The 23,747-nt window shown below is 41.4% G+C and overlaps 1 protein-coding gene and 1 long non-coding RNA gene across 7 annotated transcripts in view; one reads left to right on the top strand and one right to left on the bottom strand.

The window, feature by feature from the left end:
• SPOCK1 (SPARC (osteonectin), cwcv and kazal like domains proteoglycan 1) overlaps positions 1-23,747 on the top strand; it is a 515,462-nt gene that overhangs the window by 450,205 nt on the left and 41,510 nt on the right.
• On the bottom strand, positions 113-5,721 carry LOC114678913 (uncharacterized). Its single transcript, XR_003730566.2, has 2 exons — positions 5,283-5,721; positions 113-1,559 (listed from the first exon to the last, which is right to left on the bottom strand). It is a non-coding gene; the product is annotated as an uncharacterized LOC114678913 (long non-coding RNA).

The raw sequence follows: 23,747 nt of genomic DNA, 5'->3' as shown, positions 1-23,747 counted from the left end.
CATGAGTTCAGCAGATGGTTGGGCATGACCATCTTGATGGGCCATTGTGCCTCAGCATCTCTCATGGGATGACAGATACTTATGGTTCCCAAAAGAAAATTGATTCCTAGTGCTGATGATTAATACAGAGAGATGTGAAATTTATTGTTCTTAACAACTACAACAAAAAAGTTTTGGGATGAACTGGAGCTCATAGTTGAATGGGAATTAGAACATCAAACATACCATACAGAAACAAAAGAAGCGGTTTATGCAATAGATTTAGCTAAGGCTTCAGCTGATGCAGAAACTTCTCTGGTCGCTTTTATGGTCTGTCATATGGCAAATTGGGTATTGCTAAATGTCTCAGGCAGTATTTGTCCCTTATGTATTTTGTAGGTCTATATTTACAGAATGTTTTTCCACCTGTCTTCCCTTGCTCCCAGATATGCTTGGAGATTGTCTCCAGCACTTGTCTCCTCTCTGCAAGGCCTATGCATGCTTTGTGATTAATTCATAGCCACAGTGCAGTGCTTGGGCAAAAAGACATATGCCCAGTGTGGATTGGCAGCAGATGGTGCTCATCAGAATGCATTGAACAATAATCCAAGCCCTCATGAAGTGCTAGCTTGCTGTTAACACCATACTTCCCACCTCTTCGGATTGCTGGGTGGGCCCACTTCAGCTGGAAGCCAATCCATACTGACGGTCCTTTTTGCTCCAGGCTCACAGCCCAGTCTCTCCTGGCATCACCACCTAGTGGGTACTGGGAAGCTGCTGGACACAGCCAGAGCAGAGAAACAAGTGCAGGAGGAACAACAAAGGCCTAAGTGACAATCTGGCTGTGCATGACAGCTCCACATTAACCTTCAGAGAAGCTCTCCTGGGAGGTAGCCTTGGCAGACTCCAACCAGCAGCTGGTTTTATTATTATTCAAAGTATGGGAGCAAAGAATGGGTTGCCTGCAGGGATATTTGGTCGTAACCTAACCTTAGGAAAGCTACCATAGAGGGAAGCTGTTGTTCAGGTGAAGAGCCAGGCGCCTGTATACCTGTGAATACCCAGCATTGCCCTGGGTGCATAGAAGGTTCCCTTTGATGGGGCTGCTCTGTTCTTCTCTTTCAGGACCTGCTCAATGTGGTGGCTTAGTAGAAGTTAATAGCAGTTTTGGGTTTATAGGCTAAATCGTACACAGGGCTCTGATGCCAGGGCTACTCCTTCCTCTAGGCCATCATTAGCAAAACCTTTCCTCCTGATGGTGTGGGCCCTGCCCATGGGGGTGTGGGACCTGTTGCATGGATGAGCTGGTTTGTAGGAGAGCCAGAGAGGTGGCAGGTAGCAGGTGAGGTACCTTGTAATCTGAATTTCCATCTTCCAACTTGAGTCTTCTGCAAAGGCCAGCATACAGGGTGGAATAATATTGAGGAAAAGTAGTAACTGAAATTCAAGTACTCAGTGGATCATTAGCATGAACATGGACATTGAGGTCCTCAAGGATCAAGATCCATACTTTATTTTGTCTACACATGTCTCAAGTTTACCTCTGTTCTCCTAGGGCTTCAGGTATAGGCAGAATGTCCCTGTTGCAAAAAAAAAAAAAAAAAAAAAGATGTGTGGCAGGCAGAAAGGCAGAGTGATAAAGTCTCTTTCTAGATTCAACTTCTACTAGTTAAATCACTTTTAGCAAATCCTTTACCTATTGAATTCATGCCTTCATTGGAAGAATGGAGATAAGAATAACAATACCTCATTGTGGAGTTGTTTTGAGGTTTTAATGAAATGATCAAAATAAAGCACTTGGAATGGGATCCAGCTTATAATAAGTGACATTATTACCACCCCCACCACCATCACCATCTACACCTCTACACGGTTATTAGCAATAGGAAGGTCCGTATGTAACAGCATTCTTTCCACCCTCTGTTGTCAGCTCTCTGCATTAAATAAAAATCAGAAAACCCTTTTTGGTTCCTACTATATGCCGGACATATAGTAGGAACCTGAAGTAGGACATACTGAAGGATACAGACATGCATACACAGTTTCTGCTCTCATAGAGCTTATACCTTCTAGGGGTGAAACTTGATAAATTTATTAAATTCATTAATAAATATAAAAACAAGCAATGCAATGTGTGATTATTAATTGCTTGGAAAACCAAAGTAATAGCATCCATCTGATTTCAAAGAGCCCTGACCCATGAGTTCTTTCCTTGGCTCATGTCATTGTCAATCTGTGACAAAAAAATACATTTCTATAAAAAGTGATGAGAGCCAGAGAGGACAGGAAAGTAAATTAAAGCTACTGCAAAGCTCCTCACCAACTTTTTGTTGTTGTTCTGGCATTAAGTAGTTATTCCCTTTGCCCTTCTCTGCCTTCTTCCTTTTCTATCTCTTAAATCCCTCCATTCCATACCTCTCTTCTTCACTTTCAAACCACCCGGTCAGTTGAAATCTTGGCACTTAAAATATTTCTGCAGGAGGAAGAGTAAAGGGGCAGAAGATGTCTACTGGGATCTTCATCCCTTCCCAGTCCTGGTTCTGAACATTGTCAGGTACCTGCTCCTTTCCTGCCAGATACCAGCATCCTATATCCAGGGAAGCTTCACTGGGGTGAAGGGGTAGAGGGAGTGCTCAGAGGTCTGGTTTCCCTTAAGACAGAGTAATATGACATCCAGTAAGGTCTTTCATGAGTCCCAAACTTTGGTGACAAAAGCATGGATCTACATAGCTTCTTAAACTGTCTTGTCCTCTATGTCAGCAGAGGAGAGGAATCATTCAGTGGCATTTCTTTCTATAGTCCATGAGGCTTTTGCCTCATGTTGCCCCAGAACAGGCTCACGGGAGAGATAACTCCACCCTCAGGCAAGGGCATACATCTCAACCCCTCTTGCAATTAGGTCGAAAGGTCTGTTGTTCCCTAATACCTAGTTTCCCAAAGGGATTTTTCTATTCTATGACAAGTCTGATATGGCCTCTGCCACTAACTCCCATTTATGTGATCATTAAAATATGTAAATGCAGCTACTGGCTGCATTCCATCCGTGTGAATGAGACCAGCACCCCTGGGTCACCTCTCCCTGCTCAGCTGTGCTACAAGTCTCAAACATCAGGGGTAAGCAACTGGAGTTTCTGAAACTTCATTTCTAGGTCTGTTATTCCCAATACATATTTATGTATCAGGAAACTTTTTTTTTAGGTTAGGGACTCCCACGAGTTCAAGGAGTACAGCTCACCCCAGAGAAATCTGCAAGTGAGGCTAAGGGAGTGTATGTATGCTGATCTTGCTCCTCTCTGATCTTAGTTGGAGAGGACAGTGGTGATTGTACATTTTCTTATCCTAAACCACTTAGATGTTAGGCATTTATTATAGCAGCTACTGTTACCTTAACAAAATACAAAATGAATTCAAAGAGTGTTTGTTGAACACCTGTTACGAGACAAGTGTACTAAAATTTGGGAGCCTAACAAGGAAGACTACAGAGGAAGGTTTGCTCTCATAGAGCTAGAATTCCAAGGCAGCACTTAATTCATCTATCTAGTATGTGTGGTACCCATGTGTTCTGTCCATCATAGGCTAGCCACAGGGGATGAGGGCTACATTGTTATGTGCCTCCGTTTCCCAGTACCTATTCCCATCTAGTAAGATCTCTGTCTAGCATCTAGTAAGTGCTTGAAAAAACTGTTGATGATGCCATGACTTGGATCAGAGGCTCCTCCTCTTGGTTCTTGGGGAGGCATGGGCTCCTGTCTTTCTCTCTAAGTAGGGGAGAAGGGTGCCTTGGGTTCAAGTATACAGAATGTACCATCTGAAATTAGCTTTATTTTTCATTGTCTCATAGAAAAAGGAGCTTAAGCTCTAATTGCCACTATCGGAGCCAGAGCACCTGCTGGTTCTAGCGTCGCCTCCATTAGCGTGCAGCCACTCTCTCTCTCTCTCCCAGGGCTGCCAGGCTGGTAATCTGAGAGGGAAATGACTTCTGGCTGGGGGGTGGATGGGACTCATTGTTGCTAACTGCTCACCGTGTCTATCACTGTCTCACCTCTCCTTCTGAGGAGAGAAATCAATAGCATTTTAAATGTCTTGCTAAGTAAGTGTTTATGAAGCAGGTTCCCAAGGGCTTAGCCTGGGGGCAGTGCTTAGGGCAGCAGGAAATGCCTGGAGCAGGAAAAGCCTTGGAGGTGGAGGGGCCTCCCTCCCATCACATTGTGGCCTTACTGTCCTATGAAGTGACTGCCTCAGTCCCTGGGCTCTTTGAACTGCGAAATGAGTCGGCATGCTTGTGAGGGTCTGAGAGAATGGCAGTCACTCATTTATTCATTGATTTACCCATTTATTCCATGACACAAATTCTGAGCACTGTGTTCAGTGCTGGACATGCCTTCCCTGCCCTCAGCTTCTTGTTTGCAGGGCAGATAAACAAACAGGTTTATAGTTTTATATTGTACAACATGAAGGAAGGAAAGTAGAGCTTAGGGAGGAGGACACAGGAGCAAATGGGATCATCAGAGAGGGCTTCCTGGATGGAAGAGAAGGAAGTCTTCATATGTCTTGCCATTGACTATTCCTTACTTGCAAACTTTCTCTAAGAGCTGCTGATTGTTTAAAAAAAAAAAAAAAAAAAAAAAAAGGGTCAGGGGATGGGCAAGGCAGAGAAATCCAGAACGATGTGATCAACTCCCCTGCTCAGAGTTACTGGATGGATAAGGGTTAATTAGAAAAAGAATTGATGTTTGCCAGAGCTGTTACCCAGCAGGTATTAGCTTCTTTCCTCTCCAAGAAAACAGATGCACTACCCTTTAACCCACCACCCTTGAGTGTTGCTCAGCCCTTTTTTGCTGTCAGGGACATATGATTTCCTAGGCAAGCCCAGCTGTCTCCCACCTCCCCTGCAGTAGTTCTCAGGACACCTCCTTTCTGCTGGTTTCCGTCTCCTCCCTCTCATCCTTGTGGGGAGCTCCACGAGGGCAGCTCCATCTCTGCCTCAATCCCTGCTTAATCCCCAGCATGGAGCACTGGGTTGACACATAGAAGGAGTCTGAGCAGAGAGACGGTGTAACCCTGCTCCCATCCTGGCATTGGTCTCTCCTTTCCCCACTGCCTGTGTTCAGCTTAGCCAAGAGAGAAGGCGAGTTGAGTAGTCTCCTGGGCACCGTGGGGTGAGGACTTGTTAGCAGACACATGCTCCCCACCACAGCCCCGGCGTGGGTTAGGCACAGCCCCAGCTTGGGTTAGTCACAGTCCCAGCAAAGGTTGGCTATGATTCATTCTTGTGACAAGGGAGGGCATGAGCATGCAGTTACCTCAGGATCATGCTTCTTCTCCATGGAGTCTCAGACTGGAAGCCCCACCCTGAGGGATGGTCTGGCAGACAGGCCATCCTCGAAGGGCAGCAGCCGGCAGTCCCAGGTGAGCATTCTCCCTGGTTATAGCTTGCACCTTGTCGTCTCCCTTGCTAATTCACCCTCTTCCAGCTTTGTCGTCCTTTCCATCTACCCTTCCTTTGGAAAAACAGCCACCTTGCAGAGAGGTACAGTGTCTGTGCCTTTTCCTTGCAAACAGGAGTCTCTGCCCAGAAATGGCTTCCTGAAAGCAGTGAAGACCCTATATCTTCCCCAGGGATTCTGTGATTCAGACTGACAGCTGCCATCCGCTGGGGGAGCCGTGGGGACTGACAGTCACCACTCTGGTCCTGATATGACTAGCTGTGCTCCTCGGCTGCCTGCTTTCTCCCTCTCCTCCTTCAGGCAGAGGGAGAGAAAAAAGAAGTTGCAGCACAGACACCTGCAGAAATAGCACTAATTTGGCCTGATTTAAATTCAGATGCTAACTTGTGGCAGTCCTGTGAATGCCAGGCTCGGGCCCTGAGGATTTGCTTGTGGTCTCACTCATAGGGAAGGTGTGCATCTGACAGAACAACTCAGCCACAGCCAACCCCCAGCAGTGGAACCCACTCTGGAGGCAGCCAGTGCCCCCTCCTACCCCCACCAAGGCTGGGCAGGCCTACACCTGGACCCCTCTGGGCCACCCACATGTGCCCTTTTGTGCTCTCCAATTTTCCTCTTAGACACGCTTTGTCAATTGGAAAAGGCGGCTGCTGTAATCCATCCCACTGTCCACACCAGCCTGGCCCCAGTGCCACATCCGCCTGCCCTGTCTCAACTGTTGATCTGTTTCTGTCATCACCACATGGCTCCTCTTTGGACTGAGGAACAAGTACAAGGTGCCATGAAAGAGAAGAGCACAGCCTCATAGTTCACTCTGGAGCCCCGCAGACCTAGGTTTGATTCCTAGTTCTGCTACCTCCTAGGCTTGGGATAGACAAATCATTTAACCTCTCTGAGACAACCTGAGTTTTCTCTGCCATAAAACGGGCTTATTGATAATGCTGAGCCCATGGAGTGTGACAAAGCCAGGAGACGATGTCTGTGAAATATTTTATATAGGGCTTGGAATACAGTGAGTGTACCATCATGCCATCTGCCATCATCACAGCTATGGGTGCAAGGGGTTCTTACTACCAACAGCTGCCTGTGGGGACTGACAGCTCTGCCTCAGGGAATGCCATCTCTTGGCTCACCGTAGGGGTATCATGAGAAGCTGCATGAGGTCATCTTGGTGAAGTGTCTCCAACAAGTTTGACACCTGGTAAGACCCCACCAATAATCTCAGTAAGTGATGGAGATTGCCCCCTCGCCACTGTACACGGTACTCACACAGCATTCTTCACCCTCCGTTGAAAAGCTTGGTTTCATTTGTCTCTCTCCTTAGGTCAAGAGCTCCTTGAGGGCAGGGACTAACTGCATGGTAGACCCTGAGCAGCCTGTCCTCCAGGGCAGGAGAGAATGCAGCACATGTCTATTGGAGTCCAAGTCATTCACCTGCTGGTTATTTGATAGGGATGCCCTGAGTGCCTACTTCTTCCTGATTTAGCTGCACTGAGGCTGTGGGGCCGAGTTCTTGTGCATCTCTTCTTCTCAGGAACAGGAAGAAGAGTCCCTTTACTCCTGGTGAACTGCCTTCCTTTTTCCTGTTGCCGCTTCTCTGCCTGTTCCATCCTCAGCCTTCAAATCCATTAGAGTATCTTCTATATTGAACACCTCCTTACCACGATGCTTCTGAGTTCATCGTGCAGAACATACTGACTGCCTCCCTTTTCTCATCACCTGCCCCCACCACAGCAACCCTGATGGCTAAATCCTCAGCTACTTTCTCTCTGTAGATTTTGGGGATGTTGACCACCTCCTTCCTTCTGCAAACTCTTCTCCTTTCGCCTTAGCTGATTGCTGGGCTTCCTCACCCTTGGGTTTCTCATGAGTACCGTCATTTTCTACACTGCGGGAGCCCACACTTCTGTTCACTTACACTACCTCGTGCCTTTTTCTGGCACCATCATCTCTCAGCTTCACCGCTGCAGTGCCTGCTCACAGGCTTTCTTGCCTGTTCTTTCCTCCTCCCCACTCCCCTGTTCCCCGGCCCCAAATTAATCTTTTAAAATCACGACTTATGGAATAGTCATTCTTCCCTTTTGGTATAACCAGGCTCATTCTCATTGTCCCGTGAACACGATTAGACCTTTGCCTATGCTGTTCCCAAACCCAAGAATCCTCTTTTCTTTGTCAACTCACGAAGCCACACTAACCTCCTGGGATTTCTCCTCTGGGATGAGACATGTTTATCTGTTTGTTTGTGGCGAGGATCTTTCTCACTGGTACTCACAGTGAGTCAGCAAACATGAACTGAGCTTCTAACTAATGTACCTTGCTGTTCAGAAGTTTCTAGTGGGTTTGAGGAGATGGTCAGATATAGAGAATGCCAAAAAAGAAATGGCATTCCTGGCTGGGGAATACACACACACACACACACACACACACACACACACACATATATATATATTGTGTGTGTGTGCATGTATGTATATTGTAAACTCCTCTTTGATAGTTCACCCACAAGCTAGAACTGTATGTATACCATACGTTTGTTAATCATTCTTGCCACTGTCATTTTCACCACCCACTTAATTCTTGATGATGATAAAAAGAGTTTTTCTGAGATAAAGCTTAGGCTTTGAGGACTTGATATTAATTCCCTGGATGGCATCTACCCTTAAAAAATAAGGTCTGCTAATTCCTGATAGTTGCCTGGTACAGGCTGTGAGTGTTTTGTGTGTGTTAGAAGGAATGTTTTAAAACGGAATCTCTTCGAAACGAGACCCAAAACATGGCCCATCTTGCTGTAGTTATGCCATGTATAATTTACAAGCAAGAATGTGCTTTCATAATTCTGGGGAAAACACTTACAAAACAAAACCCTTCATTACTGTACATATTATAATTTTTAAAACTCTTTGGGAAGAATTAGAATTACAAACATATAGTAGCTGCTAGGTTTTCCCATTGGGGGATATTTACATCTAGAGAAATGGCATAATTACATTTGATGTTTTTGAAGTCCGCTGGGTTATGTTAACTCAGAGAAATTCAACATGAGAGTCAGTGAATTTTGGAAATTGACACTGGTTCAGGGCAGACCTAGCTTTAGTTTAATGGAAAGAATTCTGCTTTTGAAATGAGGGAACTGGGTGTGAGGTGGTATTTAATAAGTAGAAAGCATTGGGTGTATTGTTTCTTCTCTTTCCAAGTCAGGGATACTGTGGGGAACAAAAAGAGTTAGGAAATGGTACAAAGTCCCACGCAAATTTGAGCGGTTATTGTCAGTTTTATTTGTGAGACTTAAATGCTATTTTAAAAAATTACAAAATATGTATTATTGAACATGTGGGAAATATTATTTTAATGTAGAGAAAAAATACAGAAAATGTGGATTTGTAAAACAAAACAGGAATGATTTTATAGGTAGTGCCTTGGAACCTACTTTTCTGACTTTAAGATATATCACAGACTCCCCTCAAATCAGTTTCTTGAGGAATTGATTTTAAAGGGCTGCATAGCATTCTGTCATAGGATGTATTTAACTAGTTTCCAGGTTTAAGTTGTTTGACTTTTTTTTTTTTTTTTTTGCTATTCAAAATCTTTTGTTAGCATTATTACAGATAGGCTTTTGTCCACATCTTTGATAGGATAAATGGCTAAAATGAAATTACACATCAAAGGTATGGATAACTTTAGGTGTTTTAATCCATCCATACTACCAACTTATCTGCACCCAAAAATGCCCTACCAACTCATACTCCCATGTTCTGGTCATTTGCCAATATATTTTCTAATCCTGAGTTGTTAAAAAGACACAGAATTTTTAAAGTGTTTCTTAGTTGCTCAACCTTCCCCCAAAATTGATTCCTATTTTAATTTGTATTGCTTTGGTTACTTGTGAGGTTGAACCTTTTTTCTTTTTTGTTTGGCAAGCTGCAGTCCTTCTTTTGTAAATTGCCATTTGTGTCCTTTGTACTTAGAGGCCTTGTTCAACACCTCTGCTCTTTCATCGAATTGCCACTGCGTAGTCACTAATGGTTCATTAAGCTGTGTTATGTCCTCTTGGATCAGACCTTTAAACTGCTCATCTGTCCAAAAATAAGTGTTTGTTGGATAAATGCTAAATGAATCATAATGCAGTAACTTGATTGGCCATAGGGCCAAAAGCTAATGGCTGTTATCCCCAGGAATGGCAGGATATTACTTCATCCATCCCTCTACCAGATATATATTTTTAAGTGTGCCAGGCTATGTATTAGGCTTTAGTTCCTGCTTTCAAGAATGTTGGTCTAAAGAAGAGTTTATAATACAGTGTGTGAACTCATGAAAGGAAATCCTTTTGAACAGAAGTCCGTCTTAGAGAGGGGGCATTTTTGACCCATGGAAAGTGCTCATGCTTTCACGAACTAGCAGAAGCCTCCCAGCCTGCATGATTTCTAAGGCATGTGTCTCTTTAGTCCCTGCATGTTTCCTTGGGGAGGCAAATTTGAGCAACAAACAGATGATCAAATCCAGTTTGTAGTAAACAAAATGGAACCCCCTCTAGTACCCTTTCTTTTTCATATTATTATTAAATAGAGAAGGGGTCTCACTATGTTGTCCAGGCTGGTCATGAACTCTTGGCCTCAAACTATCCTTCTGCCTCAGCCCCCCAAAGTGCTGGGATTTTAGGCATGAGCCACCATGCCTAGCCCTCTAGTACCCTTTCTGTAGAAGCTAATAAATTTGGTTTCTTCTTGGCTTTTGCCATGACCCTAGCATGATCTCTGGCTTCCCTGCCAAAGTTGGAGTTGCACGTGTGAGGACTTTGAGGCCAAGTCGACCCAGGGCCTAATCCCAGCTCTTCCACTAAAAAGTCTTGGGCTCCTTACTTACCTTCTCTAGGTCTCAGTTCTCTATTATTTAAAATGGATAAATACATTGCTGCACAAGGGTTTTTGTAAGGATCGGTCAATGTGATGATTTAAATTATTATTATTACTCAAGTCATATAAGTTTATCATTAAGGGAGCATATAGCTGGTTGGTTATGACAGAAGATTATACAAGGTGGCCTTTTCTTTGACAAATTCACTACAGCCTGGATCTGTCTGGATCTTAGTTTTTACAGATCTGAAACTTGATTTTATTTTTACATTGAGAGTGGCTCAATCTCTTAGGGATGAGGTCACATGAACCAAGTTCTCAAAAGACTGTTCTATAAACCTAAACCAAGATAGTTTATCAAGTCTGGACAGTTGTTAAATAGATGGAGACCAGAATACTCCCATCCTAGGCCAGTTTTACTCTCGGGGTATGGCTCACTCAGAGTCAGCTTATAATTCGTGCTTGTTAGGTGAGCTGGGAATTACAGCAAGGGGACTCAGTTGGTCATAAGCAGGCAGCCCCCCACCCCCACCCTGGCTAAGATAGCTTGATGACCTTGGCTGCTTTTAAGTTTAGTCTTGCTTACATGACCATCCATGGACTGAGGTCCCAGCCCCTTGGGAGAGGGCTTCAAAGGGCACCTCCAGTGCTTGCCTCTCAAGCTCTCATTTTCTTCTTGGTTCTACAATGACCACTTTTTTCTTTTTTCTTATTTGACACATTGTCTGGATGTGTCAATGTCTTGAAACTGGCTTAGTTCCCACTAAGTCTTGCTCTCATTCTGGGGTTGAGCCACAGGGAGATATTTTTGCATGTGTTCACTTGCCCATTGGTTCTGTCATTCACTTCTCTGAGGTCAGTCTCATTTCCAGAGAGTCCTAGAGTAGGTAGGTAGGAGGTTTATACCTCTCTGATCTCTCTACCCCAGGACCCATCTGCAAACTTCCTACCTTAAGCAATGGTCTGGAATATGAAGCCCAACCCCAGGGCTAACATCCCCAACAACACACACATTCTGTCTCAGTGTCTCCGGGGAGCTGGAAGCAAGCTCGTGGAACTCCTGCTGCTCCAAGGGGCCGCTGAACATGTTTGTAAACATGCTCAAAGCCACCAGCCCTGTGTTGCTGTGCTAGAGAATACCTTTTTCCAGTGAACCTTCTCTCCAGATCCTGTATTCTGTCATTTAGAGTGTGCAAGTGGTAGTCCTATGAATTACATTTCCTCTGGGACATAGCATTTTGCCCAGTGAGAGTCTGTCTGAGGTGACTTTTCTACTCCATTTCATGTGGCCAGAGAGCATGTGTCCTCAAACTGTAATTTCCACTCCTTCAGCCCTTCACCTGTGTCCCTGGGGAAGCAGCTTGCATCCCACAGAGGAGATTCACCACTCTAACAGCTAGATGCTTTAATGTGTCAGAGTCACCTGACTTAAAGAGAGGAGCACAGGAGGTGTGGGTACCCCAAGGCGGAAAATGCCCTCCCTCTTAGTTATACCATTTTGGAGCGGGGAGGGGAGAGGTTGGCTTACTGAAATCTGAAGGACAGCAGCTTGGGGGTGGTAAGTATATTCTGACCACAGAGCTTCATAGACATCCATTCTCCCTGCTGCCCACCTTATGGTTCACCCCGGGGTTCTCATCAGTTCCTTGCCCAGCAGGCTTTTCAGCAGTGCAGCTATAAGGTCTCTAGTGAGGTTTGGCTTCCTGCCTGCTTTTGTGCAAGAGAGAATGAGGGGTGCAAAAGGGGTGGTGAGTATGGGGGCAGGAGGCGGGACGGCAGCCAGACTGACTGCTGATGAGCTCTGCAAGGGGGTTGATGGAAGACGCCTCCCCATGCCTGGAGAGACCTACTCTGTTAAAATACCCTTTTACCAAACCCTTCAGTTAGTATGTATCTGCTACTAGCCACATATGGATATTGAGTGTTTATGGCTATTAAAATGAATTAACATTAAATAAAACTAAAAGCTTAATTCCTTGGTCACACTAGCCACATTTCAAGTACTCAATAGCCCACACATGGTTAATGGCTGCCACATCAGATACTGATGATATAGGGCATTTCTATAGTTACCAAAGTTATATTGGATAGCACTGCTCTGGGACAGGGCAGGGGATTACTGGCTCTACAAAAGAAGCCGCTTTGGGATTCCATTAGCACTAGAAGACTTTTATAAGCATTGAATTCATATAAAGCTGATCTAACAGCTTCTGATGGCTACATTATTTGTATAAATCGGGGCCTGCTTTTCTCTGAAGGCACTATCTCTGTGTCATCTCTCCTTCCCCCTAGCAAAAAATCAAGTTCAAAGCATGGAAAGAGCTTGACAAAGTCTCAGCCATGTGAAGCAGGGTCCCAGAATTTTCAGTCTCTCACAGGAATTCTTGCCACTGTCACCTTTAGGTGATGTTTGTCCTCTAGGTATTTTGACCCAAGTTCCTGATTTAGTCATCAGAGTTGGAGTTTTTCAGAAAATAAAACAATCACAAAAATACATGAGTTTAATTATTTTAGAATGAAGATTTTATTCATTCATTTGAAGGATATTTACTGAATGCCTGCTTGTATCAGGGCCCAGATTCACCAGCACCTGACACAGGTCCTGGAACATAATAGATATTCAATAAATATTTATCAGATGAATGAATAAGTTACCCTAAAACAAGTCCACCAAGCCATCCAGCCTGCTCTTCCTTTTTGTATCCTGTGAAAGTTGTGGAGGTCCTTGGCCCAGCAACTCAGACCAGCACCTGGGAAGCAGCTTTGGATTGACTGTGCTCCAGGCTTGGTTGGATTCTTCTGGCTATTGAAGCCTGTTCTGTATTTTAATGTAGTTGTGCTAGCGTTCTCCAGAGAAACAGAACCAATGGAGGGTGTGTGTGTGGACAGAAAAAGGGAGAGGGAGAGGGAAATTGTATTTAAGGAATTGACTCATGCAGTTATAGCAGCTGGAAAGTCCAAAATCTGCAGGGTGGGCTGGCAGGCTGGAGACCCAGGCAAGAGTTGATGCTGCAATTCAAGCCCAAAGACAATCTGCTGGCAGAATTCCCCCTCCTTTTCAGAAGAGGTCAGTCTTTTTCTCTTAAAGCCTTCAAATAATTGGATGAGGCCCAGTGACATTATGGAGGGTCATCTGCTTTATTCAGTCTACTGCTTTATTCAGTCTACTGACTTAAATGTTAATCTCATCTCCAAAAATACCTTCAGAGAAACATCTAGAATAATGTTTGACCTACCATCTGGATACTATGGCCTCAGCCACATTGACACATAAAATTAACTGCTCTGGTATTCTTGTCTTGCCTACCCTTGGTGGCGATGAGTTGCAACTGAAGGAGACCCATTTCCTGACCATGCTGAGTGGTTGTTTTTCCTTGTCTGGTTCTTTCTCCAGCCTGGTCCTACTCCATCCCTGTGGAGAGCTAGATGACCTCAGGTATATAGAATTTAGATTCTTACAGACATGTTTCTCTGCATGCCTTCCTTCTATTTAATGATAGTTTTCATCATTCCTCAAAGCCAGCCTCCTCACTTGTTTGTGTAAGTCCTTAAGCCCAATTTTCCTTGGCAATGTATTCCTGAGTGGGGGTAACACCTCCCCAGCTGCCTTGACTAGTTTCTTCTCCTTCCTGCAGCTAGAAGGAGGCTCATGATGGACTGGAAATATCATAGGTTTGGACTCAGATTTAGATTTCAACCTCAGTTTTATTGCTGGCTGACCTCTCAGAATCTCAGCTATCTCATCTGTAAAATGGTATGCTAGTTTATTTCATGGTACCCTTTGTATCACTTTTCATTCAGTTTTAGAATTTACTCCTGATCTCTTTGTTTTTCCTTATTTGTTTTGTTTTGCTTTGCTTTTAAAAACAGGTTCTGCTATGTTAGCTAGAACGAGTGATCCTCCTACCTCACCCACCTCAGCTTTCCAGTACCTAGGACTACAGGCGTGAGCCACTACACCCAGTTGCTTCTTTGTTTTTGAGGACAGGAATTATGTTTTATTTACCATTGTGTAAATATAACAGCCAGAATGCATGATGCTCATGAAATATCTGTCTATTAAATGTTAAATGATTGTATTAGAAGGGATATGGGCAGAGGTAATGTATGTAGCAGGTGCTTCAAGTGTAGGATTCTTTCCCACTGTTGCTGGCTTGCTGTTAATGTCCCTTTTCCAGGCCTTATCTCACCTGCGATGCTGCCAGTCTTTTTGGGAAAAATTTCATTGTGCTCTGGCAGCATCACAAGTGAGATAAGGCCTGGAAAAGGGATCTACCTTAACATGAGATCTACCTTCTTTTTAAGTATACAATACATTATCGTTGACTAAAGTTACAATGTTGTACAACAGATCTCTAGTGGTTATTCATCTTAATTGAAACTTTATGCCCTTTGATTAATAATGCCCCATTTTCTCCTCCCCCTGGCAACTGCTGTTCCACTCTTTGATGATATCCATTTGACTGTTTTCAGTACCTCACATAAGTGGACATGCAGTATGTATCCTTCTGTGACTGGTTTACTTCACTTAGCATAATGTCCTCAAGATTCATCCATGTTGCCACATTATGAGATTTCCTTCTTTTTAAGGCTGAATAGTATTCCATTATATGTACATACCACATTTTATTTTTCCATTCATCTGTTCATGGGCATTTAGGTTATTTCCACATCTTGGATCTTATGAACAGTGCTGCAGTGAGCATGGGAGTGTTGTCTCTTTGAGATCCTGATTTCTATTCCTTTGGATAAATACCCAGAAGTGGGATTGCTGGAGCGTATGGCAGATGCCTCCAGTCTTATCTCAACTACATGGTAGAGATGACTGACATATCATGACATCAGTGGGTATTCAATTTTTTTTTATTTTCCTGGTCTAGCTTTGTGGTTCTCCTACTTTTTTTTTTTTTTTTTAACATGTCAGATGGCTCCCTTCCTAGTAATTGCTCTATACAACAGGAAATTATTTTTAATGATTCAGATGTTTGAATGTAAGAGCCACAGAGGGGTAGATAGCAGTAAGCAGGGCATTTTCTCCCATGTTCTGCATTGTTAGTTTAAATATTTCAATAGGTCAAAGGTTGGTACTCCTTTTATTCTAAAAACCTGGTGAGATGTTATTAATCACAGCAAAGTTTAAGAATCCCAGCTTTACATCAGTGTTATATTTAACAAAAAATGAGCAGTCAGTTGTAACCACCCCCCCTCAAACTGGTGCAATTTAGTGCTTATGGAATTTATCCGTCCGACAGATCAGCAGCCGAACATAATTTTAATTACACCTGTCACCCTCGGCCGCACTCTCTCATTCTGTGCTAACCTTATCAGGGTAGCAGTACCTGTGCTGCTGGGTTTTGCTGTTCAAAAGCCAAAGTTTTCTTCCATGTCATTTAAGGAACTGCCTGGCACTAGAATTTCAGAGAGAAGCTACCTTATTAATATAAAGTGACTTAACAGGAAGTACAAGCTATTAGGTTGCATGTCTAAGAAGATCTTCTGCAGACTTCCTGAAATAGCGAAGGATGCAAGTGTTAAAGTTAGCAAAAAAAAAAAAAAAAAAAAAAACAAAAAAAAACAATATTGACACTTGCTAATTAGATCCAATTTCACCATGTAGCCTGCTATGGTTATGTGAATTTTACTACCTTTATTTGCACTGTGCTATAGAAGCAGTTCTTGCTAATGATACACTCAGTGTTTTTGCGGGGAGGAGTCTTTTAAAAGAGACAAATCAGCTTGGCTGTCCTTCATTTCTGTGAGAGCAGAAAGGAAGGGACAAAGGAAGAACATCACTTAGGCTGACAAAAATTGGCATTTCCTCTCTTGTGATAATTAGGGTATTGAACATGTCTGGGCATCGCATTGCAGATGGAAGAACGCCTTCCTCGTGGCACCTTCTGTCCATCGGTAGCACAATTTGATTCTCATTTCCTCATCTATTCTTCTAGCCCCAGTCTGGTATATAAGTCACACTTTTCATGTCACTTTTCTAGGAGCATGTTTTATGTGTTGCAGACTTTAGAAGTACGGCAATAGTGAGCCTATCACACCCTGCCTTCAAATCTGTCCCTATGCCTGCCAAGCAATGGCTACCAGAATGTGTCTTCAAGATGTCACTTTAGGGGTACTGAATCCTCTAGCCAAAACCCAGTCCCTACTCTCTGCTGGGGAGCTGGCTGGAAGTGAAGCCAGCCCTTCTCTTTCTATTGAGGTCTATGTTTTACATTACCAAAATAAGTCACTTTATCCAACTTAGTGACCAAGTGCTCTCAATGCTTACTAAGAGATTTACTATATACCAAAGTTCTAAGTACTATATATGTTAATTCATTTAATTGAATCCTCTTAAAAGCCCTGTAAGATAGATACTATTCTTAGTCCCATTCTTAAGATGAAGACATTGAGGCAAAGAAAGCATACAAGTTGTCCCAGGTAACAAAGATAGCAAGAAGCTATCTTTGCTATCTCAAAGCTATCTTTGCCAACCTCAGGCAGTCAAAAGCTCTAGCATTTATGCCCGTATCCACTATACTGTGCTGCCTCTCTTATTTGCTAGGCTTTGCTGCCTGGGAATCAGAACCAAGATTAAGGAATAGGAAAGAAAGAATAAACTCAGAGAAAAGTGAAACCAAGTGGTCCCTCATGTGAGTTGCAGACACAATTGATGTGTTCTCAGCCAATGAGCAGTGGAAAATTCTATCTATGGCCCATATAGGAATGGAAGAGGTCTGGAAGAGAACACTGGCCACCCAAATGCCAGCCCTAACAACAGTAATACCAATGTCAATAGCTGCCCTTTGTTGTTTACTGTATATGATCTGACTTTCATGTGATATATCCTATGCTTGAAAACCCTTGAGACATGTAAATTGATATAAATCTACACTTATTTTTCACTTAGGGAAATTGAAGCTCACAGAGCTTAACCAGGCACACAGCTATTTAGTAGCAGGGCTTCATTGCACATCCTGGGCTTCTGGCATGAGTGTAATATTCTATACCCTCTTTCCTCTATTTGCCTTAAGGGAGCTTAAAATCATAGTTTGTTTGAGTTACCTCTTGCTGTGTAACAAACTGCCCCAATCTTGGTGACAAGATAATAACAAATTATTGATCGTCAGTATCTATGATGGTTCTTCAGGTCAACTGGGGTGGTTTGCACTTGGGGTCTCTTATGTGGTTGCAGGCCTGGGACTGGAGTCATATTAAAAGCATTCTTCCATGTTTGGCATTGAAACTGGCTGTCAGCTAGTACGTCAGTTGGGGCTGTTGGCTGGAACACCCACTTGTGGTCTCTTGGGCTTCCTCAGAGCTTGGCAGCTAGATTCCCAGGGCAAGTGCCCAGAGACAGGCAGAGCTAGCAATGTGGTATGGAAGGGAGAAGGTGAGGTTGAGGGGAAGCTCTATCACCTTTAATGACCTAGACTGGCAAGTCATAGTGCATCAGTCCTTCCATACTCTGTAGGTTGGTCACAAAGCTCTGTCCAAGTGAAAGGAGGGGACAGAGAGACGCCATCTCTATAAGCAAGTGTGTCAAGGTCACGTTATAAAGAAGAGCATATTTTGAAAGTATAATCTGCCACAGTTTTTTTGAAAACTTTGTTTTCTTTTAGAGCTAAAACTTCTGCATCAAACAAACATTTGTCAGCATAGATCTTTCTCTTTAAACTCATTACTGATATCAACTCTTTTCTCAGTGAAACATATGGGTATTAAAAAAATCAACTGCATCTTGAGCAGTACCAATCAATGCAAAATATTGTCATCTTCGTCCCAAGCAAAGCATAATTTAGAGTAATTCCAAGGATGTTGAACAACCAGAATAATCTGTAGAATAACTACATTCCATTTTGGAGTTTTCTAGTTCACAGAAAGATGTTCCCTCATGGCTGCCAGATTATTGTGAATACAGTTAGGCTCAGAACTACCTTAATGAAACATTTATAGCTAGTATATTCATTTTTAATTTGTTAGAATTTTTATTTAATATAAAATAGGTAATGCTTTAAATCTATGAAATGTGTGTAAGGGATAAACAGTAACCATACAAAGAAAGAACACCAGTAGCTTTGATTATTGCCATTAACTTTCAAGTTGCCTTGTGTCACCTCCTAACCCTATCGTCTCTCTTCCCTACTTTGTGGTAACTATCATATTGACTTCTGTGTTTATTGCTACATTAATTTTTTATAGTTTGGCACATATTTGCATCCCTTAATGATATTTTGTTCAGTTTTGCTTGCTTTAGAATATTTTTGTAGTTGGAATTATATCATATTCTTTCACTTACTGCTGCATTCCCAAAACTTATCTATGCTGCTGCATGTAGCTAAATTTCAATCACATTTGCTGTTATATAGTATTCAACATTGTAAACAAGAACACATACGTTTGATGGGCATTTCTTTTTTCCAGTTTTCCCTATCATAAACAATGCTGATATTAACATTCTTACACTTCTCTGGGTATACATGTACAAACGATTTTATGCAGGGTGTATACCTAGGAATGAAATTATTGAGGAATAACAAATGCTTATTTTCAACTTTATAAGAAATGGCAAATCGTATTCCACAGTCATTGTTCCATTTATGTTTGTGCCATGAGTACATGAAAGTTCTCGTTATTTCACATACTCACCAAAACTTCTTTTCTATTTGTTTAGGTTGTTTTTAACTTTTGCCAACCTGGTGTGTATGAAATGGGATCTTTGTGGTTTTCTTTGGCATTGATGGGCATCTTTTCTTATATTTATTGGTCATTCTGGCTTTCTTATTTATTAAGTCCCTGTTCATGTCTCTTGTTGATTTTTGTATTGGGTTGTCTTTTAAAAAATTTATTTATAGAATTACTCTTCTATTCTAGACACTAACCTTTTTTCAGTTGTGTGCTCCAAATATCCTCTCCCAGTTTATAGGGTGCTTCTTTTTACTCTTTGTAGTGTCTTTTAATACAAAGAAATTGTTAATTTTATACCATCCAATTTTTTAATCTTTTGGGTCCTTCTTTAAAAATCCTTTCCTACCTTACTTGAAAAATCCTTCCCTATCTTGAAGTCATAAACATATTCTATTTTATTTTCTTCTGAATATCTTTTGTATTAAGTGCATACATTTTAGGAAGACTCTGCATTCCTGGTGATGTGAACCTCTCTTATTGTGTTTTGATTCTGTTTTCAGTAGTCTTTTTGAATTTTGATAATTAAGAATTCTGATATTAAAAGTCTGATAATATAGCTACTGCCACTCTCTTAGTATGTACCTAGAATATCTTTTTAAAAATTTATCCTTTTATATTAAATATTTCTTTATCCTTTTGTCTTGGTTGTCTGGTAACAGCAATCAGATAGGTTTTTTTTTTTTTTTTTTTTTCATTCTGGTATAATTTAACCCACATAGATTGTGGAAATTCCACTCTTTTATTAATATTTTCTGCTTTTTATCTCTTCCTTTTTTTTAATTTTGGAATTTTTTTCCTTTTTTTTTTTTTTTTTTTTAATGCTCATCAGTCTTGAAGATAAACACCCTATTCCTATTCTCTTAGTTTGTAATCCAGAGATTTTGGCATGCATACTTTACTTATCAGAGCCTAAACTTAATCCGTATCTCTGCCTTCCTCCCAGACAATACAAGGAAGAATCTTAGGATACTTTAGCTCTAACTTATATGGCATCATTGATATGGGTGTGTGTTTTACATTTTCTAACTTCCAAGATATTATTATTTTATATAGTTTATGTTTTGCTTGGTTTTACCTACATATTTTCCTTTTTCTTTGTCTATCATTCCTTTTTGCACTTCAGCAGTCCTGTCTGCAGGCACTTTTCTTCTGTCTGAAGTACAGTATATTTTAATGGAAATTCCTATAACGAGGGTCTGTTTGTTGCAAAATATCTATTTTTTGTTTGTCTCACAATGTCTTTATTTTCCTGTCATTCTAAGTAAAATCTAGGCAAATAGCAATCATTGAAAATTCAGAAAAGATTGAGGCACAATGATGATCTTTACCGCATTGTTTATGAGAGACAAAAACAAAAGCACAGTGAAAAACCTACATATTCAACAATAGGGGAGTGGTTAGCTATACAGATATGAGATCATATTTTACAGCCATAAATTATGTTTTAAAAGGTAATGTGATCGTATAGGAATACACTCACAATATAAGTGAAAAAGAGCAAGGCACTAAACTGTATGTATAACATGATACACACATACCCACAAACATCCTGAGAAAAAAATAGGAAAGGTATAACAAAAGGTTAAAATTATGTCTCAGGTGTTGAAGTAATAGGTGATTTGATTTTCATTGTTATACCTTTTGATATTTTATAAAATTTCTGCACAAGCAAGTGTAGCATTTATAACTAAAAACCAGTAATTTATTTTACAAATTGCCCATAATCAAAATGATTTTAAGGAAGATTGGATTGTTTGCATTCACATCTGACCCCAGCAGTGTATGAGTAGCAGTTATATTTTTAATGTCTGCCAATTTTATATGTGTACTATACTATTTTATTATTTCCATTTACTTTTTTATTACTATTGAAGTGAAACACATGTGTGTGTGTGTGTGTGTGTGTGTGTGTGTGTGTGTATTTATTGGCTATTTGTATTTCTTCTCACTCTAGAGCATTTGCTCATTGCCTTTGTCGATTTTTCAATTACATTCTTAATGGTCTTGCTATTGATTTGAAAGAACTTTTTATATATGAAGAATATTGACTCTGCCTTTTTCCAAACTGTTTTCCAGCTTGTCTTGTAACATCATTTATAGTAACTTAGTTGTTTCTTTTTTAAAATTTTAGAAATGATTCAGGTATACATTTTGAAAAAAAGGAGAGGAATAATTACAGGCAAGGTAAAATATATACTCAGAAAAGATCCTAATATGCATTTGTATAATAAGGAGAGAAAAAGCAAATAAAATATGCCTCTAAAACAAATTTCAGAGAAAGAAGAAGGAGAGGGGCAGAGCATTCCTCTAGAGTTTTTAACTAATAGGGAGAAGGGGTGATTTGCCTCATCAGTCATTCCTTTGTGAATGTACATATCCATACTTTTGTATCAATATCTTCAGTGGTTATCATGTACCTTCCTGAGGGTTATAATAATTCATCATCACTATGTGAGATATCTGAGGGAGGGGACAAGGTGAGAGGAAAGGAAGGCATCAGCAAATTACAACTATTAATATATGTAGGGTAATGATGTATAAGTACTATAGTAGGAATTAACCCAGTGATGGTTCCACGTTGACCAGAGTCCTGAGGTTTAGACCTGTGTCCACTACTTCTTCTATGTCACCTGACTGCCCCCCACTTAGTCATATCTTCTGCAGAATAAACCCCTTTTCTCTTCTACACCAGAATTTTTCAACCTGGGCACTCTTGCCATTTTGGGTGGGATGATTTTTCTGTGGCGGGGGCTGTTCTGTGCATTGTAAGATGTTAACAACATCCCTGGCCTTTACCCACAAGACGGTGGTAGCACTGTTCCAGTTATGATGGACAAAAGTGTCTCCACACATTACCAAATGTCCCCTCGGGGGCACAATTGGCCCCTGTTGAGAACCACTGTTCCAGGCTAAAGCTGACACAGGGAAATGACTGCTAGAGTTTTCCTTCTAAGCTTTGGGGACTTTTTGATTGAATTGTAATTTGGAGAAGTTTCTTGCTTGATTTGCTTGGATGGAATTGTGGCTGGTTGCCCATAGGCTCTCTTCCACAGTGTGGGGCAATAGCGAGTCTTTTAATGAACATAAACCTTTCATTTTTATACTCGATTTTATAATTTCTTTTTTAATTTTTCCTTTGTGGCTACACAGACCCCCTCTTTATTCATCTTTTAATAATTGGTACTGTTAATTGTTTTTATCCTAATCATTTAATGCCTGTAAAACTTACATTGATGTGTTTTGTTAGGTGAAGTTTTAACTTTTTGTAACTTTTTTCTTTTAAAATAACAAATATAATGATGCCACTGGTTGAATAATTCTATTATGATGTCCTTTAAGATATTCATTATGTTATTACCTTTTCAGAGTCATATATTCTGTTTTGTGGTTCTGTCTAAAGAATCTTGCAATATTATAGCTTTTTAATTATTAGAGCAAAGATGCTACTTAGCTATTATTTGTTTACATATATTCATAGCTAGGTGTTGAGAATAATGTAATTCAAACATTTTTATTCTTGTTTTCTTTTATGACTTTGTAAGTCATTTAAATTTCCCCTTGGAATTTGGCTCAGAAAAGAAGCAAGAACACCAGCCTCAGCTTCTTAATTGGTCACCAATAGCAACTGTGTACGAAGCTCCTACCAAGTCAAGGTACTGCTGTAAGAGAGACAGAAATGTAATGCTGGCTATAGTTGCCAAAGCCTTGTAGTCTGGTAGGGAGGCAGACTCAAATCCAGAAGACTCATGTGCTGCCTCCTGTGCTGAGTTGACTATTTAATTCCCCGCTCTGTGGGAGCTGAGGTCCTCCCTTCACATAAGCAGCAGGGAGCCTTGAGAGCTCCTGCCTCAGCGGGTCATGTGATACCAGTTAGAAGAACAGGGGAGGAGAACTGTGGGGGCCACAGCATGCTGCAGGGCCTCCAGGACTTCCCGTTCAGAAGGAGGAGCCTCAGCACTCCAGCCTCCACATGTGCTTGAGCACACAGGAGTGGCCCAACACCTGTACTCAAAACAAAGCTCCATCATTCCTGGCTTCTCCTTCTTTACTCCCCACCAGGTTCCACTCCTTGGACCTCCCGCAGGGCCATCTCACAGCATTGTGAACGTGAGGCCATAGTAGGCTGCTGTTTTTGATTGTTTTGCTCTCTTAAAATACAGCAAATAGTTTTGGTCCTAGGCAGCCTCATTTGATGCTTGGGCAACCTTTCTCTGCCCTAACTTTCAAACACCAAGTTGGGTTGTTTGTTTCTTACCAGAAGTCTATAAAAATATACCATGTCCCCATGGTCAAAATTGTGTAAGAATTAGATGACTTCTTCATGTTTTTACTGTTAGACACCGGTTGGTGTTAAGATGACCTGTTTGAAATTTCCAAGTTCTTATAATCTGGATTATTTTAGTACAAGCCTGTTTCCCACAGAAAATTTATTGTTCGGTATAGAATTTATTTTCTAGGTCTTCTTATTTGGGAAATGCTGTTTGAATTTGAACTTATGAATGTATTATCTATTCAGCTCCTCACTTGCAAAGAGTTCTAAGTGGGTAAGGCAGAGAGTGAGTGTTCTACTGATGTCTGGCTTGTTAAATACTCACTTCATGCTGTGCTCATTCTTGAGGTATTGCATGACCTTCATTTATTCTGCATGACAATGTGTGAGGTCGGAATATTATTTTTACCACTATTCACATGAGTGAAATCTCAGAGCTCACAAGGATAGCATAGCAGTTTGGAAGAGATGTTCATGTTTGTAAAGGTCCAGAGATAGGAATGCGTGGGGGTTTGTTAGTGG

The sequence above is a fragment of the Macaca mulatta genome, chromosome 6 (assembly GCF_049350105.2).
Source record: "Macaca mulatta isolate MMU2019108-1 chromosome 6, T2T-MMU8v2.0, whole genome shotgun sequence".
Classification (NCBI taxonomy): domain Eukaryota; kingdom Metazoa; phylum Chordata; class Mammalia; order Primates; family Cercopithecidae; genus Macaca; species Macaca mulatta.
The sequence above is the reverse complement of the archived record's forward strand: the minus strand, read 5'-3'. Positions and strand labels throughout refer to the sequence as shown.